Source organism: Bubalus bubalis, chromosome 3 (genome assembly GCF_019923935.1).
Source record: "Bubalus bubalis isolate 160015118507 breed Murrah chromosome 3, NDDB_SH_1, whole genome shotgun sequence".
Taxonomy (NCBI): Eukaryota; Metazoa; Chordata; class Mammalia; order Artiodactyla; family Bovidae; genus Bubalus; species Bubalus bubalis.
Window position 1 is genome coordinate 4,921,643 of NC_059159.1, and position 18,670 is coordinate 4,940,312.

At 53.4% G+C, this 18,670-nt stretch overlaps 1 protein-coding gene across 9 annotated transcripts in view; it reads right to left on the reverse strand.

Moving 5' to 3' along the window:
- The window catches only part of SLC39A11 (solute carrier family 39 member 11), a 386,666-nt gene that overhangs the window by 15,201 nt on the left and 352,795 nt on the right, over nucleotides 1-18,670 (reverse strand). The gene's annotated exons all lie outside the window — the stretch shown is intronic.

Genomic DNA, 18,670 nt, shown 5'->3' on the forward strand with positions numbered 1-18,670 from the left:
GTCACGTTTTAACGACATCCACCATGCCGGGCTGTCGTACCCAGTGACCTGATTCTGTGCCTCTACGGGGGTGGTCCCTTCCTTTACGGCCTGAAGATGGACAAGTCACATTTTTGTTGAGAAGCCACTTCAGAAACGGGACGAGGAGGTTCGGACGCAGACTGTGACGGGGACACAGATCAGGGGCTGGGCTGGGCTTCCCCGCAGCCTCTGCTCACCAGTCTGCCGCTAACAGTGCACTTCTGGGGGCTCTGGGGAGTTCACCACGACCCTCTGCCCTCCTGCCTGGGCTCTGTGAATTGGTCGTTTGGTCGCAGCCAAGCCCGGAGAGACTGCTTTGCACCCAGACCAGGCATTGGAGTGGAAGGGAGGGAGAAACAGAAAGAGACAGGACAAAGGTACTCCGTGATCCTCGGGGAAACCCCCAGGCACCCACATACACCACGAGCCCTCATTCCGCAGGCAGCAAACTGGTGCAGCGGAGCTGAACGTCCACTGCAGAGGATGGAACGGCACAACTGGAGGGAAACCAGGTCAGGCTGAATGCAACGGGAAGGCAGTCTTAGGGTATCTCCCCAGACAAGACTACCCCGGCTGGACAGGTCCGCAGGGCAGCCCTTCCACCAGGGCTCATCTGATCACTGAAGGTCTGCAGGATTTGAGATGTGGGTGCCACTTGGCAATCAGTGCTGGAACATGGCCCGAGGGAGTCATGGATGGACTGGATGAAAAAGGGAAACTCCACCGTCCCTTGGCTTTGGTCAGTTGGCTCACGTCTGTCTGCCTTGCTGCCAATGGGGGTCCGGCCATCAGCTCTGGACAGCGGCCAGGGAGTGCCTTCAACCAGCAGCCGGCTGCACCGTGTCCTTGCCCACTCAGCCACCCAGGTGGTGCAGCGGTGAAGAATCTACCGGCTAATGCAGGAGACACAGGAGACGCAGGTTTGATCCCTGGGTTGGGAAGATCCCCCAGAGAAGGAAATGGCAACCCCCTCCAGTTTCCTTGCCTGGAAAATTCCATGGACAGAGGAGCCTGGCAGACTACAGTTTATGGGATTGGGCACGACTGAGCGATTGAGCACGCACATGCATACAACAAGGTTTTTTTTCAATGAGGAAGGTCAAGGTGCCTGTCCAGGTCTTACACCCCTTGTCAGAGGGCACTCTGTGGCTGGCTCACGGTCCCAGGCAATCACCTGTCCTCCTCGTCCACAGGCAGGCACAGGACTCACCCCAGACCTAGCCAGGGAGGGAGTGGCCACCCCATGTCGCCAGTGAGTCAGACGTGGGGCTCCATCTGTTCAAAGTCCTCCCCATTACTTGGGACTGACTGCAGCCAGCAGTCAGGTGGGCAGGCTGTGGAACCTCCTCCTCTACACCCTGCCTGGGAGCCACCATCCTGATAAGCCGCACAGAAACCCCATTCTTCTACGCCTGGCCAGCCGTGTTCCCGGGGCCCTGCCCTGTCTCCGGCATGGGGCTGCCAGCCCAACCAGGTACCGCACCCTTGAGATCATGCTAGCACCGTGGAATCGTTCCTGAGTGCAGCTGGGCTCCTTCAGCCACAGCAAGGGCTGGACCACAGCAGCTCTGCCTTCCCCATCTTTGTATCTATCCCTTCTTAACCTGGCCACCCTCTGCACACACACGCTGGGGCGTCAGGTTCCCATGGACGCTGTGTCCTGGGCATCTGTGGGGGTGACCCAGTGGAAAGGCTCAGTTCCCTCCACACTCTCTCTTCTGCTTCTCCACTTGCATCAGTTCAGGAATTAACTGCCCCTGCACCAGGGGGAGATTCTGAAAAATGATGGGGTCAGGCACTGGGACTATAGACTTGAGGAATGTGCCAACAGTGTTGAGAGCCACTGGCCTAAGAAGTCATCAAAAGGGAGGCTGACGGCGAAGACAGTGGCCACACCCACCTCCATCTCAGGAGCCCCTGCCCTGCTGGGAGCCGAGGACACCAGGGGGCACTTGCAACTGCGTCCGATGGCTTGCAGACTGGGGTGGGTGCCAGAGGGGATCCTGGGAAACAGCAGGAGCATCACAGGGGAGGGCCACTGAGGACAGAGGATGCGTCGACAAAAATGATGGGGGGGGGGGGGGGCGCTTCCCTGGGGCTCATTGGTGAAGAGCCCGCCTGCCAATGCCAGGGACACTGGTCCGATCTCCAGTCAGGGAACATCCCACGTGCTATGGGACAGCTAAGCCCGTGTGCCACAACTACTGAGCCCGTGCACCCTAGAAACTGTGCTCTGCAACAAGAGGGTGTTAGTCGCTCAGTTGTGTTCAACTCTTTGCAGTCCCTGGACCGTAGCCCGCCAGGCTCCTCTGTCCATGGGATTCTCCATGCAAGAATGCTGGAGCAGGTTGCCATTTCCTCCTCCAGGGGATCTTCCTGACCCAGGGATCAAACCTGTGTCTCCTGCATTGCAAGCGGATTCTTTACCATCTGAGCCACCAGGGAAGCCCAGAGAAGCAACAAGAGAAGCCAGCGCAATAAGACCTTGCACCACCACTAGAGAAAAGGCGGCACAGCGGTGAAGACCCAACACAGGTAAAAATAAAAGTGGCAGAGGATCATGGCCACCGTGTGTCCAGGTGCAAAGGAGAGCCGGGAAGCCGGGGCTCAGGGAGTCGGGGCTCCCCCCTCAGAGCTGACTGAGGAGCGGCAGGGACCGGACACCGTGAAAGTGTCCACAGCCCGGTGATCTTTCTGACCTTGCACAAATTCCTTCTCCAGCTCGCGCTCCTCACCCTTCCAGATTCTGTGACCTCCGGGTCAGAGCCAAGGCTGGAGATAGCGGTTGGCAGCCAGTGGGGATCCGCTTTTCAGCAGTGACTCCAGAATCCAGCACTGGACTCCAGCCACGCATGAGAGCTCACACACAAACCGATCAGGGAGATGTCAGGAAGGGCCCCACATCTTCCAGGAGTTTACAATCTAATGGAGGATGAAGAGACCCATTTACAAATGACTCCAGGACAGCAGCTGACCAAAGGCCATGAGAGAAGCAGAAAGCCCACAGAGAGAAATGATTCTGGCTGAGAAAGGGCTTCTGGGACTCCTTCCTGGAGAAGGTGACATTCAAGGTGGACTTTGAAGGATGAGGAGCCTTTCAGTAGCTACAGAGAGATGGGAGGTGCTTTTCCATCAGGAAGAATGGACAGTGTAAGCAATGGTGTGAGATTTTGGGGTGGGGCAGTCCAGGCCTACCGTCTCTGCTGCTGCTGCTGCTATGTCGCTTCAGTCGTGTCCGACTCTGTGTGCGACCCCATAGACGGCAGCCCCAGGCTCCCCCGTCCCTGGGATTCTCCAGGCAAGAACACTGGAGTGGGTTGCCATTTCCTTCTCCAATGCATGAAAGTGAAAAGTGAAAGTGAAGTCATTCAGTCGTGTCCGACTCTTAGCGACCCCATGGACTGCAGCCCACCAGGCTCCCCCGTCCCTGGGATTCTCCAGACAAGAACACTGGAGTGGGTTGCCATTTCCTTCTCCAATGCATGAAAGTGAAAAGTGAAAGTGAAGTTGCTCAGTCGTGTCCGACTCTTAGCGACCCCATGGACTGCAGCCTACCAGGCTCCTCTGTCCATGGGATTTTCCAGGCGAGTACTGGAGTGGGGTGCCCCCACCCCAATTTAAAGCCACAGGGCACAAAGAAGAGCAGAAAACGCTCTGGAGTCAAGGCCCATCTCTCCTTGGCATCATCATCTAAGATTCCTCCCTGTACAACTAAGCTTGCTGGCTTTTCAGGACAAATGCCTCAGCTCTGCCCCAGTGGTCTCCCCAAGGGCCAAGCCTGAGGTTCCATCCCAGGGTCTCCACCCATCTCTGGAGGCTGACCCCTGTGCTGAATGAGAGGGTTCCCTTAAAATTCATGCCTTAGCCGTCTCCACTCAAACCTTTCACTTAAGAATGTTCCCTGGTAGTCCTTTGGTTAAGACTCTGCGTGCTTCCACTGCGGAGGGCGCCAGTTTGATCCCTGGTCAGGGAACTAAAATCCTGCTTGCCATGTGGCCAAAAAAACAAAAGCTTCTGGCCTTGAGCTTGGGGAAAGCTCTCGGCAAGTGTTGGCGGCAGCACAGACCCCATTGCAACAACCTGCGGCTGAAACCAGCTTGTCTGTTGTTACCACGCCTGTTGGAGGGAGACTAAGGTCCTCTGGCTAGAATAAAACCAACGATAATCATCCCTGCCCATTTATGGCGTGTTACTAAATGTCGGGCGTGGTTGGAAGCATTTTGCGTGTAGCGACACGCTCCGTACTCGCAACTACCTCCTAAGTGTTTTCTACGATCATCACCCCATTTCACAGATGGGGAAACTGATGCATAAGGGGGTCAGGTGACATGTCCCCAGGGTGACCCAGCTGGGAAGTGACAGAGGGGACCCGCAACCACTGCTCCACATGCCTCGCGTCTTTGGGCCTCACGCAGACCCGTCAGAGCATCCTGGAGAGAGACAGTTATCTGGGCTCCAGGCCCCAGCAGAGGAGGAGGTGCTGCCTCTGCCTCCTGGACCAGTGAGCTAAGGCTCTGACTCGCTCCGGCAGTCAGGGAGCGAAGGCCTGATGGGGGTGGTGCTAACCAGAGATCTCCAGGTAGGGGGATCAGAACGTTCCATCTATGGCTGGATTCTCATCGACCTGCCGCTCTGGACACTGGGGACCAGTTCCTTGCTGTGATCAGAGACCTCCAGGTAGGGGGGCTAGTACATCCCCCCTACAGCAGGCTTCTCCTCGACCTGCGGCTCTGGACACTGGGGACCAGTTCCTTGCTGTGAGTGCCCATCTGGGGCACTGCAGGACATCCAGTGGCATCCCTAGTCTCTACTCGTCAGATGTCAACAGCCTCCCTTCAGTTGGGACAACCAGGAACATCTGCAGATGCTGCAAAACATCCCCTGTTGAGAACCACGGACCAGGGTGAGCAAGCTTAGGTGAAACTGCTTTCTCCACAAACACCTGAATGCCTGAAACTGCCAGACTGAACAAGAAAACCGCCCGACCACGTGCATCTTGTTTGAGATTTGCCAGGCTCAGTGGCGTGGACTCTTCTAGGAACGTTAGCTGCAGCAAGACAGATCCCTGGGATTCAAGGTAAAAGCAACACCTGAGAACCACCGGGGCCCTGATTCCTTCTTCCAGAGGCAGTAACTTCAGAACCGCAGCGCTGCAGGATTCTGGGGGCATGCTGTGTTCTCAGTGAATAGCGCCCCCTGGAGTTGTGCAGTGGGATATCCCTGCTTGAACCCCAGCATAGACTATGCTCAGTGTAGGGGTTACTTTGGCTTCCCTGGTGGATCGGTGGTAAAGAATCCACCTGCCAGTGCAGGAGACATGGGTTCGATCTCTGGGTGGGGAAGATCCCCTGGAGAAGGAAATGGCAATCTGCTCCAGTGTTCTTGCCCAGAGAATCCCACGGAGGGAGGTGCTTCGTGGGCTGCAGTCCATGGGGTCACAAAGAGTCAGACACGACTTAGCGACTGAACAACGAAGAGGTTATTTCTGGGGTTGCAGGCGAGGCCTCCTGGGGAAATGGTGGAGAGAGTCACGGGTTTCTCTGAAAACTGGCAAGTGAGCCTCCTTGCAGCCCGCAGACCGGCTCTTCAGGCTATGTTCTCTGGCCGGCTGATTATGAAAGGAGACCGGCGTATTCCTGACAAGCCCTGCTGCACCTCGGCTTTCAGATCCTCCCAGGAGTGATGAGCGTGTGTGTTCTTGTGTGGCAGGCCCTTACACACGGTGGTGATTGTTATCATCCTGCTGTGAAAGGCCTGATTGTTCAGGCTCGGCGGTGACATCACCGGCCTCCCACTCGGGCTGCTTGTCGAGGTGTTTGATGAGCCTGCAGGTGGGAAGGGGCTGGGTGCTCCCCGCAGGGCTGCCCGGCCCTACCTACTTGGTGGAGCTGGCTTAGCACGCAAGGGATCTTCCCCCACCCCTTCTTTCTCTTCTGGGAGGCTTACTGCCACGGGCTGGAGCGATGAGATGACCCATCGGTTCCCTTCAAGCCGGCCGCCCTCCCTGAAGAGGGCTGGGAGGAGCCCCAGGAAGTCAAGCCACAAGGCAGGGTAGTGTCAGCGGGCGGTTCAGGCCACCTCTGCACACCTCTCCTTGTCATAAGACAGAGGAGCCTATAGCTGGCTAGGTGAGCTCTACTCCCCGAGAGATGCCTCGGGGACCTTGGCCAGCCAAGTCTCCCAGCAAGTAAGTCAAGCGTATGCACAGGACCAGCGTGAGGCTGCCTTGCTGTTGCTCTTTAGTTGCCAAATCGTGTCTGACTCTTCTGTGACCCACATGGACTGTATCCCACCAGGCTCCTCTGTCCATGGCATTTTCCAGGCAAGGATACTTGAGTGGGTTGCCATTTCCTTCTCCAGGGGATCTTCCTGACCCAGGGATTGAACCCACATCTCTTGCTTGGCAGGTCGATTCTTTACAGCTGAGCCACCAGGGAAGCCCCAAAATTGGTGTGACTCACTTTGTCACAGGGGTCTGGCATCTCTGAGATGTACCTGCCGGTATAGAAACTGAATGCTTTCATCAAGCCAGGCTCAACGTTTTAGAGAAGGGTTTGGGACTAAAACATTTCGTTTTTTTTCCAGCACACAAAATACCGCTGCAAACCACTGTAACCTTTTCCAGCATTTTGGCACCTTCTTCTAAAGGACTTCTTTTTTAAAGTGCCTTTATAAGCATCTGAAAGAGATGGGAATACCAGACCACCTGATCTGCCTCTTGAGAAATTTGTATGCAGGTCAGGAAGCAACAGTTAGAACTGGACATGGAACAACAGACTGGTTCCAAGTAGGAAAAGGAGTTTGTCAAGGCTGTATATTGTCACCCTGTTTATTTAACTTATATGCAGAGTACATCATGAGAAACGCTGGACTGGAAGAAACACAAACTGGAATCAAGATTGCCCGGAGAAATATCAATAACCTCAGATATGCAGATGACACCACCCTTATGGCAGAAAGTGAAGAGGAACTAAAAAGCCTCTTGATGAAAGTGAAAGTGGAGGGTGAAAAAGTTGGCTTAAAGCTCAACATTCAGAAAACAAAGATCATGGCATCCTGCCCCACCACTTCATGGGAAATAGATGGGGAAACAGTGGAAACAGTGTCAGACTTTATTTTTCTGGGTTCCAAAATCACTACAGATGGTGACTGCAGCCATGAAATTAAAAGACGCTTACTCCTTGGAAGGAAAGTTATGACCAACCTAGATAGCATATTCAAAAGCAGAGACATTACTTTGCCAACAAAGGTTCGTCTAGTCAAGGCTATGTTCCTGTGGTCATGTATGGATGTGAGAGTTGGACTGTGAAGAAGGCTGAGCGCCGAAGAATTGATGCTTTTGAACTGTGGTGTTGGAGAGTCCCTTGGACTGCAAGGAGATCCAACCAGTCCATTCTGAAGGAGATCAGCCCTGGGATTTCTTTGGAAGGAATGATGCTAAAGCTGAAACTCCAGTACTTTGGCCACCTCATGTGAAGAGCTGACTCATTGGAAAAGACTCTGATGCTGGGATAGATTGGGGGCAGGAGGAGAAGGGGACGGCAGAGGATGAGATGGCTGGATGGCATCACTGACTCGATGGATGTGAGTCTCAGTGAACTCCGGGAGTTGGTGATGGACAGGGAGGCCTGGTGTGCCGCGATTCATGGGGTCACAAAGAGTCGGACACGACTGAGCAACTGATCTGATCTGATCTGATGATTTCTTTCACTCAGGAGGTATAAGTTCATTTTCTGTCCTGTAGACGTAGGAACCAAGGCCCAGAAAGGGTGAGGGGGAAACCTGAGAACACAGCCGGGGTCCCGCAGCTGGGGAGCGGGTGCTGGATCCCAGGCCCTGTCCCCCCACCCTCTATCTCTTGGGAGACACAGGAAATGTGGCCAGTGGCCCGGGGGGACCCCCACCATCTCGCCCTGGTGAACAGGCTCAGCGTCCTGACTGGGCTCCCTGTGTGTCCCGTGCCCCCAGAGTCCGTTCTCGGCACATCTGCTGTGTCCGCCTGCCATGCTTCTCTGCTCAGAGCATCCCTGGGCAGCACACGGCCCTCGGAGGCAGAGTTCAGGTCCTCCCCACAGCCCCCAAGGCCCACGAGCCCCTGCCCTCCCTTCCACTCCGGCCTCCTCATCCACGGCTCCTCACCCGGCTCCTTCCCCTCCAGTATCCCGCCTCCTTTCTCATCTTCAAACGTGCCTGGCTACTCCCGCCTCAAGGCATTTCTACTGGAACCTTCTTTCTCAGGTATCTGTGGCTCATTTCTTCCCCTTTTTAAAAGACTGAGCCAGAAACTTCCCTGGCCATGACTTTATTATGTCTTTTTTTTTCTTGTATACTCGTTCTCATCAATTAGTTTCAGTTGCCAGGACTGATTCCATACAATGGTTGTAGGAGATGGCCTGAGACCACTTGGTCCCGCTCCATTTTGATATGTCCTTTCTACTTAAAAAAAATAAATAAATAAAAATAAATGCTGGGGATACTCCCATGTGCCTTTAATGCTGTTTTGTTTTTTTTTTTTTTTTTTTTTTGGACAGCAACTCCTACCTTCTGTATAATCTACTTATTTTTTATGTCAATTGTTCATTTTTTACCTCCCAAAGCTCCAATACTTTGACCACCTGATGCGAAGAGCCGACACTTTGGAAAAAGACCCCGATGATGGGGGTCAACAGAGGATGAGATGGTTGGATGGCATCACTGACTCAGTGGACATGAGTTTGAGCAAACTCTGGGAGAAAGTGAAGGACAGGGAAGCCTGGTGTGCTGCAGTCCATGGGATCACAGAGAGTCGGACACGACTGAGTGACTGAACAACATCTGACCTGGCATCAGAACAAGCTGAGAATCCTTGTGTGTCCCCAGGAACCTAGAAGAGTGCCAGGCGCACACTGATGAGGCAGGCCTGTGCACATACGCGGGCCCGTGAGTTCTAGCGAAACCCGAGGTCTGGTCGGCTCCCAGCTGCAGGCAGTCAGTAGCCAGCATGTCACGACTCCCTGGTCCCGATGTCTCCAGCTGTACAATAAGGAGGTTACCCGGGTGCCCCCAGGAGCTCTTTCCTAGAGCCCCGAGCTTTGTGGCTCCCACACAACAACGGCATTGTGGGTTGTCCGGATTTCGGGGGCTGTGGAGACAGGCCCCCGCCTTGGTCAAAGCTCACTTTCCTGTTGCACACATCTGGAAAGCTCCGACCCCACACCATCGTGTTGCGCACATCTGGACAGCATAAACCGATCACCCCGAGAGGAAACTCCAAAAGGGTGGCTCAGCCAAAGCTGGAGCACGGGCCAAACGAGGAGGGGGGGTGCTGAAAGGCTCCTTTCTTTTCCAGCCGCATGACAATCTCCCGGGCACGATCTTCGGAGCTGAATGCTCTGCGGCTGAATAACAGACACTCTCAATAGCCTTCGAGGGAAGCCGCTGTCCCAGGGCCCTCTCCACCTGGCTCCTGGCCAGTGCGAAACTTAAAGAGCAGGGATTTTACCTCCCTAGTCCCTTGTTTAGACTGAGCTGTACCTTCACTTATCCTTGGGGCACGTGGACCAAGTTCAAAGCTGAACGCCACCTGCTCCTCCTCCCCCTTCAGGGAGCGTGATTGAACCTCGTGCCTAGTGCAAACTGAACAGGGAGCTTTGAGCTCTAGTGAGAAACTGCTGGCTGTCTGCACGGAGTGAGAACGTGTGTGTCCCTGGGTCCTGCATCCCTCCATGTCCAGGAAGAGATTCAGTTCAGTTCAGTCACTCAGTTATGTCTGACTCTTTGCGACCCCATGAACCACAGCACGCCAGGCTCCCTGTCCATCACCAACTCCCGGAGTCCACCCAAACTCATGTCCATTGAGTCAGTGATGCCATCTAACCATCTCATCCTCTGTCATCCCCTTCTCCTCCTGCCTTCAATCTTTCGCAATATCTGGGTCTTTTCAAATGAATCAGCTCTTCACATCAGGTGGCCAAAACATTGGGAGTTTCAGCTTCAACATCAGACACTCAGGACTGATCTCCTTTAGGATGGACTGGTTGGATCTCCTTGCAGTCCAAGGGACTCTCAAAAGTCTTCTCCAACACCACAGTTCAAAAGCATCAATTTTTCTGTGCTCAGCTCTCTTTATAGTCCAACTCTCACATCCATACATGACCACTGGAAAAACCACAGCCTTGACTAGATGGACCTTTGTTGACAAAGTGATGTGTCTGCTTTTTGATATGCTGTCTAGGTTGGTCTGTGAATACATAGTCAGTCCAACACCCGGCCTGGGCTTCCTTAACCCAGGGAGGGTTGATATTCCTTTGCAAATGAAAGGAGTTTCGGGGGGCTTGGAGCTTCCTGCTAGCTCCTCAGCCAGCAGAGATGAGCGGTGCAGGGAGGGGTTGGGCAGGCAGGGGAAACTTGGCTCTACACATTTGTTAGCATCAGGTTCAGTGAAGTCAAGGGCTTGACGGCCAGGACAACCTGGGACATGGGAAGACTCAGGTTGGCAACAGGGAGCCTCTGGGCCAATGTCCTGTGAACAGGAGGAGATGGCTGCAGACCTGTGGCCTCTAGGGGGTGGCTTCTTCACTTTTCGCCGTGTTTCTAGAGTCCATCCGCATTATATCCCATGCCATGGCTTCCTTCCTTTTCGTGGCTAAGTCAGTATCCTACTGCATGGATCCACCACATTTTGTGCATCCGTTTATCCACAGATGGAGATGTGGATGGCTTCTGCCTTCCGGCCATTGTGAATAGCGCTAGGTGTACAAGTTTTCATGGGGACACCTGTCTTGGTCATTTGGGGCAGAAAACAGGAGTGGAATTGCCGAGCCACGTGTTCAGGATGTGGTGCTTCTCTGAGGATAGCTGGGGGCTGTGACGTAACATGATTAGAAGGGTGACTCTGAGCGTACACGATGCTGGTGTGGGTAGAGAAGCAGAGGGAGGCAGGAGTGGGGGATGCCGGGTCAGGAGAGGTCAAACGAGGGCGGCGGGGGAGGAGAGGAGCCACAGGGCCCATCCTCCTCACTCTGCCGTCCCCTCCTGCTCATCCATCACCGCTGTGGACCGTCCGCCTCAAGTGAGACAGAACCCTTTTCCCCCGAAGCTGAACAGAGCAGGATACTGTGGTCCTCGCCCCCCATGTCCCCCACCTGCCTTCTGTCTGTGGACAAACTAGCCAAAGAAGCTTAATCTCAGAAGTGAGAACATGCAGGAATAAAGGAAAACAGTCAAATCAAACAAGACTAAATAATAATGTAGTCAATGAGTTAGTTCCTTCTCAAGGACTGTAGATAATATTCTAAGCCATATTTCTGGAATATGAGTTGTCTTATAGATACTGAAACCCCACCACCAGGTGGAAGAAGTCAACTACATGATGACCAGACTGTAGGCACGGTGTAAGCGGCCACAGTCCCAAGAACTGGCCTCAAGGAAACAGGAACAAACTGCCTCTAAAACCGGCCCTGAAGTTTACAACTGTACCTAAAACAATCAAGATGAGGCTGGTCAGACCACCGACGACCAATTTCAGTGACCGTCAGAGCAGACTGTGCTGTTTCTGCATGTGCCCCCCTCCCTCCGTCTGTAAAATTTCCTGCTCCCTGATTGTTGACTGTCGGGGTGGGGAGGGAGGGGGAGTCAGCCTTTGGACAGGTGTCCACAACCACCCCCACCCGCAACATCCAAACTGAAGCAAACTTTCCTTTCCACCAACGTTGCTTCTTTAATGGCGTTTAAACAGCGAATAGCCAGACCGCACTTTTGGCTACAAAACCACAGAAGGACCAGTAGGAGAGCCTAGTGTAGGCGAGACAGGTGTGTCAAGCTGATTTTGAACTTCTTCCTAACTGGACTCTAAGAAACTCACTGGCTCCCCCAAAGTTTTACACAGTGTTTTTTTTGTTTGTTTGTTTTTGGCTATGTCCTGTGGCTCGCAGGATCTCAGTTCCCCAGCCAAGGGAGCAACCCGGGTCACAGCAGTGAAAGCACCGAGTAGTAACCACTGGACCAGAAGAGAACTCCCTACGCGGTGTTTTTTAAAGCTAAGGGTCCCCATTACTACGTCTGGGGGAACCTCCCTGTCCAGACCATTACCTGTAACTTGGCCACGAGGCGATTTCCACCCTGAGGAAGCTGTTTATTCAGTGGAGCCTCAGCTATCTCCTTATCAACCCTCTTACTTATATAACTGCTTGACTTACGAGTCAATCTCCAGCGCGTGGTGAAAGTTCAAATCCAAACAAGGTAAGACCTACAGCGTGACCTCGAGGCACCTGTTTCTTTAAAACAAGAGCAGAAAGTCGGCGACACACGACAAAATGAACCGGGTCCACTGGCGCCTAGCCACTCCGGGGGGACCAGCCTGAGAGAGACCTCCTGCCTGGGGTCTTTACAAGAGTTGTTTCTTTTCCTGCTCTAGAGTCCAGGACGGTGCGGGCACTCGACCCTCAGACGGAAAACACGTCACGTGGTCAGCTATCTTCTCAAGAAGGCTCTGCTTCCTGCAAAATCTTCAGGGGGAGCGGGGCTCCCTCCTACTTGCCACATTCCCCCCAGCAACTGTGTTTGGCAGAAGACCCATCGGCTCTTTCCAGGTAGCTAGCTCTCTGTAGGTCCTGGGTGGAAGGACAGCTGGGCGGCTGGATGGATCGAGCAGACACTCCTGAGACTTTGCTGGTGGTCCAGTGGTGAGGAATCCATCCACCTGCCAATTCAGGGGACTCGGGTTTGATGCCTGGTCCAGGAACTAAGGCCCTGCATGCCAAGGGGCAACTGAGCCCATGATCTGCAACTAAGGAGCCCACATACTGCAGCTCCTGAAGCCTGCCTGCCCTGGAGCCTGGGCTCTGCAGCAGAAGTCACAGCGACGAGAGGCCCATACACCACAATGAGAGAGCAGCCCCCTGCTCACAACTGGAGAAAACCCGAGCGCAGCAGCGAAGACCCAGTGCGGCCAGAAATAAGTAAATAACAATAATGAAGAGGACAGACACTCCTACGGAAGAGAGGCGAAAGCTATCCAACGCCGTGATGGCTCTGGGTTTGCTCCTGCATTTCCTCAAGGCTGATGTGATGTGATGTGATGTGGAGGGCAGAACTGGGTCAGCAGAGGATGTCATACCTCGTGCTTGGCCTATAAAAGCTTCTACTGAGAAGCAAAGGGGTGACCCGGTAGAAAACCCCATTTACAAACACGGAGCCAGGAAACCAAATCACGGTCGTCAGGGAGCCCAGAGTCTCAGTGACACCAATTGCTTCCATCTCCCTGGGGAGGACCGAGCCCCAGGCTTCCTCTCTGAGGTCTGGCAGCTTGGGGGCCCTTCCCCAGGCTCAAGGCAAGGGAGTCGTCTTGCCTTTTCAACCCTGCAAACCAGACTGCAGCTGGCAGAGGGGCCCTTTAAGTCCTGGGGTCATGCCATGCAAGAGCTTAAGACGGTTTCCCAATCAAGCTTTCAAGGGCAAATATTTGCCATGACTCACAAGAAAGGTTTCTGTGCTCTCGCGTTGGCCCCCAAGGAGCCGTGGGGTTAATTTCTGTTAATGGTTTGGGATTATCCACAGGCTACGACAGAAGCTGGGTTCACCAGGCTCCCTGGACGGCTGATGAGTCAGAGGCTGGGCTCCTGGACTCACTCGGTCTGGGGAAGCCTCTGGGGTCCCCGCAGCTGAGGTCACCAGAACGTTCACAGCACCACTTTCTGGAGCAATCAACGATGCAGGTGTCTGGCTCGTGGGCCAGATGGACAATTTACAAGCGAAGTAACACATCATAAGAGTGGGGCAGGAAACGCTAAGAAGCCAGCCAGCCAGGACAGAGGACCATTCTCCCTAACCAGGGAGGCCGATGGAGCCGCCATGCTGGGTTGGGGCAAAGCGGCACAGCCCGTCCCGGCAACAGTGGCCGAGGATAACTCGGGCCGCTCCTCCATTTAATTAGTCTTTTTGGCTGTGCTGGGTTTTCACTGCTGTGTGGGCTTTTCTCTAGTTGCAGTGTGCCTGAGGTGGAATGAGGCTGCAGAAAGCTGGGGGTCACTGGAGCCACCAGAAGCTGGAGGGGACCCGGAAGGATGCTCCCCAGGAGGGCTCAGAGGGAGGGCGGCCCTGCCAGCACCTTGTCCCCAACTTCCGGCCTCCAGAACCGTGAGAGGATCCCCCTCGGTTGCCTTAAGCCACCTGGTTTGCGGTAATTAGTTAGGGCGGCCTCGGGAACTAATCCAGGGGTGGGGGGGCATCCGCAACACCTGGATGCCAGGTGGGGTGAAGCAGCCCCAGGTGTGGGGCAGAGCGCCTGCCAGGAGACAGATAATCATTAGGAGAAGAGAAAAGCATATGTAATTATCGCTTGGAAGGGCTCAGCAGGAAACAGGTTGCTGGCGGATCAAGAGGAAATGGGGGTGGGGGTGGGCGGGGGTTTGCGGCTGAGGGCCCGGGGTGGGAAGGAGCCGCAGAGCTGAGGTCTGCACTGCGGTCCTCACCCCACCCTGACTTGCCTCTGCCCCGAGTTGCTTCTCCCTTCAACCTTCCCCCATCCTCCCCCTCCACCTACGGCGGGTGATCTTTCTAAAGCACAATCTCAGTCGCCATTTCAGAGGTGCCTGCCAGGAGGGTGCAAGGTGGCAGATATGAATTCTCAACCTACAGACCAGAGACCAGGGGCTGGGGGGTTAAGTGACATTTGCACGTTTAAACTGAGTCCAGACTCCAAACCCTACTTCCCTTTCCCCTAGAGGGTTAGCTGCATGGACACCTGCTCGCCGTGCTCATTTTGTTCCAAAACCTCCAGGGGTGGCCCACCACCTGACAAAGAAAAACATTCTCTAGGGGAAGGATGAAGTAGGAGGTTGGGATTAACATATACACACTGCTTATATAAAATAGATAACCAACAAGGATCCACTGTATAGTACAGGGAACTACAGTCAATAATTTGTAATAACCTATAAGGGAAAAGAATATATGTCTATAAGGAAAGGAAAGGAAAGGGAAGTCGCTCAGTCGTGTCCGACTCTTTGCGACCCCATGGACTGTAGCCTACCAGGCTCCTCCGTCCATGGGATTTTCCAGGCAAAAGTACTGGAGTGGGTTGCCATTGCCTTCTCCAGTGGATCTTCCTGACCCAGGGATTGAACCCCGGTGTCCTGCATTGTAGGCAGACGCTTTACCATCTGAGCCACCCATATATATAAACTAACACAATGTTGTTAAATCAACTATACTACAATAAAGAAAAAACCAAACCCTTCTGCTCCTCAATGGAACACTCAGTTCCCCTAGCTCTCATTTCCGTATAAATCTCCTAATTCACTGCCAGACCCCATCAGGAGCCTTCCAATTTACCCAGAGAGAAGATCTACTCACTCTTCTTAGCGCCTTCATGAACCTATATTTATTATACATAAACATCATTATAATATGTGCACATGCTAAGTTGCTTCAGTCGTATCCAACTCTTTGTGACCCCATGGACTGAAGCCTGCCAGGCTCCTCTGTCCATGGTATTCTCCAGGCAAGAATACCAGAGTGGGTTGCCATGCCCTCCTCCAGGGGATCTTCCCGACGCAGGGATTGAACCTCAGTCCCTTTCATCTCCTCCATTAGCAGCCGGGTTCTTTACCATGAGCACCCCCTGGGAAGGCCCACTATAGATACTTGTGTTATATTATCATTGTCCACATTTTTGAGCCCTGCTATGGGTTCTCCCTGTGGTAGATGCTTTACATGTATTATCAACTCATTACTACAACCACCTTGTGAGAAATATTTTAGCATCTGCTTTTTGCACAGGGAACTTAGGACCGTGGCCTCGGGTGATGGCTGTCTGAACCCCATGCTTTCAGCTACGCTGTGCACATAGCATTCTTGTTTCTTTTCTGCTAATAAAATCAATTTTCACGTGGCCTTTCATGGTTTTGCAAAATACTTTTGTGTATGTCATCTGACTGCAAAAACTCCCACTCCTAGATGAAGGCATCTCTCGTCCATATCCGCTCCCCATAAGGACCAGGACGTGGTTGGAAGCAGGGGACCAGGCAGAGGTTTTGACCCGCCCATAATTTCCATCAGTTGCCCACTGCCATCAAACCATCTCAGAGAAGCCAAAAAACTCCCAAGTGTCCAGAACAATGAGCTCGCTGTACTGCAGGGTAAATCCCTGGATCAGGTCACCACGGCGGTGCTGTTCCTCTCAGAAACACTGAGTCAGAACCGGGGATGTGTTCCCGGCGGGGGCCACGCCCCGGAGAGTCGACCCCATCACTCCATGGTCCTGGGGACCCAGAAAACAGTCTTCTGTCTGATCTGACCTCTGCGTGGCCATTGGGATAGGCTTAGAAAAAAAGGAGAAAACGCAGAGGCTTGAGTCCTCTGCCAAGGCCCCCCCCCTCCCCCCGCCACAATCCCGGGGGCCCGACAATTTATTACCAGACAGGAGCCACACAAGCTCCGTTATCACAGTTACAGCCTTGTCCAGAAACAATGTTGCCTTTCAAATTGTTTTCCGCCTGGGACAGTGGATTTATAAACTGAACTGGTGACTAGGAACAGAAGCCTGGGCTGCAAAGACTAAACACCTTGTTCTGAGTGGGGCTGGTTTAGTATTATCCTGATAAGATAAACACAGATAATGACCTGCTGGGGGTGGGGTGCTTTTATATATATACGTCTCCACGTCTGCGTTCACCCGGGGAACCGGCTGGCGCTCGGGGGCTGCCTCTCACATCAAAGGCAAGAGAGAAAGCCACTTTTTGGATCTCCTTCCAGTAAGGAAGTTGGAAATAATTATAAGATGTTGGGTTTGTCTCTCTCTAAACAGCTCGGAGATATTCTGATTCGGTTACTTTCCAAAAGGGTGGCCCTAAAATGGTCATGATTGCTTTCAGGGCAGCGGAGCCGAGTTGCTGTTGCTGACAAGTCTTGTTGAGCCTGGGTTGCACATGTGGGGTTAACGAAAGCAGGCTCCTATTTTCTGTGTGTCTGTTTACAAATTTCTATAATAAAAGCAATATAAATATATGTATATATGAGGTAATTTTGGCTGAAAAACTGCTGAAGTTGGGTGACAGGCATATAGAGATGTATTATTGAAGTATTCTCCCCCCTGTATGCCTGTTTAAAATGTTCCATGGTAAAAAGCCAAAAAAAAAAAAAAAGGACTCTGGCTGAAAAGTATAGAAGTATTAGTGGCTCAGTCATGTCCGACCCCGTGGACTGTAGCCCACCAGGCTCCTCTGTCCATGGGATTCTCCAGGCAAGAATGCTGGAGTAGGTTGCCATACCGTTCTCCAGGGGATCTTTCTGACCCAGGGATTGAACCTGGTCTCCTGCACTGCAGGCAGATTCTTTACGGTCTGAGCCACCACGGAAGCCCACTTGGCTGAAAGGCAATGGCTTAAAACCCACTTAAAACATCAACAGATGGACCACATACTGTCCTAGGAGATGAGAAATCAGTGTGGACAGGATTGGGTCCCTGCTCCTACAGGGCTGACATTATCCCCAAAGTTCAAATACTCCTCCAGTGTGAACATCTGGCTGGGCTTCTCCAGGGGTCCCTCTGGGGGTGGGTCTTTGTGGGGATGGCAGTGTATTGAAATCATTCTGGACTTGGCTGGGGCTTGGAGAGGGGGCTGGCCCTTTGGGAATCTGTCCAGTCTGTTGTTCCTAGAAACCCAGAAGCAGGATGGAAGGAGAGGGCCTTTAGGAAGCCCCCACAATGCGCACTGGGATCTCTTTATTAACGTCCTTCATTAATAGCGCAGGTAGCACAGTGGTCAAGAATCTGCCTACCAGTGCAGGAGACACAAGAAACACGGGTTTGATCCCTGGGTCGGGAAGATCCCCTGGAGGAGGAAATGGCAACCCACTCCAGTATTCTTGCCTGGGGAATCCCATGGACAGAGGAGCCTGGCAGCTTACAGTCCATGGGATCACAAAGAGTTACACACGACTCTTTAATAACAGCCGCCCCTCGTCCCTGGGAGGTATTTCCAGAGAGGGTCCAACCCACTGGTGGCCTTGGGGCCCTGCTGTGACCCCTCCAGACAAACAGCTGTCTGTCCTGTTTTGAAAGGTCTCTGGGGACGAGGAGACAGCGGCTGGCAGGGGCTGCCGGCGCTGTGAACGTGTCAGCTGGGGAGCAGGGGACAAAAGCCTTCTGTGCGGCTCCAGGGTGACGCCTCTGAACTGGCACCGGCGGCTGAAATCTTGGAATCACCAGCTTTGGGGCTTGCCGTGTATGTAAGTCCTTCCGGAGGGCGTTTTCAGAATCTGGGTTTTGATGGAGTCCCACGCCTAAAAATCGGTCCGGGGACAACCCCCAGGGGAGTCCGACGGCTCAGCCTCAGCCAGACAGAAAAGGAGCTACAGGGTTTCTGGGAGGATAGGAGCTCTTGGGGGAGGGAGGTCAAGAACGTGAACACCTGTGTTTGAGGTCAGCATGTCCCTGTGCCCCTTCCAGGAGTGAGCTTCCACCACAGAGCCGAGTTCTTTGCCGGGAGATGGGCGAGGTTGGGGTCCGCTCCCCTTTTTAATGTAGAGTTCCTATTTGGCACCCTGTGCTTGCTCTGGCAAGCTTGGTTGAAACAAGGAAACTGATTAGGATTTTCTGGATAGTTTCTCCTCAGGTGGAGAGGTGATTTTAAGCCTCAGAATCACAAAGGCATTTCCATCGAACCTT